The 1,917-nt window shown below is 32.9% G+C and overlaps 1 protein-coding gene across 1 annotated transcript in view; it reads left to right on the plus strand.

The window, feature by feature from the left end:
• Window positions 1–1,917, plus strand: part of POF1B (premature ovarian failure, 1B) — a 99,562-nt gene that overhangs the window by 50,089 nt on the left and 47,556 nt on the right. The window lies entirely within an intron of this gene.

Raw genomic sequence — 1,917 nt, forward strand, 5'->3', positions numbered from 1 at the left:
TGCACTAATTTGCAGTCCCACCAGCAGTGTAAAAGTGTTCCTGTCTCTCCACATCCTCACCAACATTTGTTGTTTTGTGTTTTTTTAATAGAGGCCTTGATATTCCTTCTTCCCAGTATACTATACTGCTCCTTCTAAATCTTCTTCTCAGGCTTTTCTTCCTTCTTTCATCAGGACCCCTTCCCTAAGAACCCATACTTGCCCACCCCCTTTTTACCTACTGTCTCTCCCTTGGCAATATGATGTAAAATCTTGACTTCTGCTACCACTTCTACATGGAAAATTTTCAAAGTTTTCTTCCTCAGCTCCAATAGATCATTTTTAATTGTCTACCTGACATCTCTATTTGGCTGTCTCACAGTCACCTTCAACTAACCATACCAGCTTTTCACTCTATGTCCCCTATTTCTATTAATGATATCACCAGTGTTCTAATCACTAAACTTAAAATTTAACATCATATTTTACTTTTCCCTCTCCTTTGCCACTCCACACCTAATCAGTTGTCATTGTTTGATGCTTCTTCCATCATACAACTTCTCTCATAGAGCTGAGAGTTAGTTGTCCTTCTTGTAACTCTTTTAGCTTTTGATCTGTACCTCTCTTTATATCTTTTATCAATTAGTCAGTCTATTCAATACATTAAAGTTATTTAGGTTTATATATTAGCTCTTCTAAAGGACCATAAAGTCCTTGAGGGAGGAGACAGTGTCTTACGTGTTTTTGCTTGTAGTAGTGCTTAGGACAGTACCTTAGGACAGTGCTTAGTAAATTCTCAATAAATGTGTGCTGAATGAATGACTTATGCCTGTGAGATCTTGTAAATTCTGTGTTTGGTTCTTTGGTATAGATTTTAGCCTTAAGTTTAAGAAAAAAACTAAGAGTATAAGATAAATTACATTAAAAGTGCTAGTGCATATGTGCAGTAGGTTCCTCCATTGGCCTAGGTTGCATAATATAAGTAGTCACATCCCTTGAATAAATTATATGCTAAAAAATGACAGAATAGAGAAATAGAGAGGAGGAAAATGTTGCAACAAAGGTATACCAACCAATTATGTATTTTAAAAAATACATATTAGTTTAAAAGTAAGTTCATCTATATAGATACTTGTGTATCTATGTATTTATACCTCCCACCTCATTCCAAAAGGATTTGGAATGACTTGTGAGAATAAATAAGATGCAGTGGGATAGAAAAAGAAATGTGTCAGTGAAAGTATAAATATAATGGAGCTATAACACCAGAAGGAAAAGAAAGTACACAGAAATGTAGGCCACAGGATTCTACATCATTATTAAATTGGTTAAAAAAAACTTGATTGTGAGCTTCCTGGAAATCATAGGAAAAAAAGAAAAATTGATTTGTTGCAAAATTCTCATTATGTATGAGAAAAAGCTTTATAAATTCTTGATACTCACTTTGTATTGTAGGAAAATATCATATATATTATTTTCCAATGATAAAGAATAATCTGTTACAAATGTTATTATTCAATCACTGTGCTCATAAAATGACAACCCAAAGCAACTACATGGTTTCTAATTAGTTGGGGATAGAAGAATTATTTGCATGATGGTTTAACAGTTTAAAAAGCACTTTATCCCCTATTTAATTTTATTTGATACCTCCAGAAACTTTATAAAATAGATACTAAATTGCCTACACTTTACAGTTGAGGAAACTGAAGTTCAGAGAAGTTAAGCAATTTACTTAACTCACAACTAGGAAGTGGGAGCTCTACTTTTGGTTCCAAATTCCATTCTTTTTTCATTACAATACTTTGTGGTCTAAGTTCATTCATGTAAAAAGTTAAATTAGTTCTTTATTTCAAGAATGGAACTGTTATGAGTAAAGAAGTCTTCATTTTAGAAGTGTGATTGTTGTATAGTACATTCAATTCAGTGACAACATTT

Source organism: Propithecus coquereli, unplaced genomic scaffold (genome assembly GCF_000956105.1).
Source record: "Propithecus coquereli isolate 6110/MARCELLA unplaced genomic scaffold, Pcoq_1.0 Scaffold257, whole genome shotgun sequence".
NCBI lineage: Eukaryota > Metazoa > Chordata > Mammalia > Primates > Indriidae > Propithecus > Propithecus coquereli.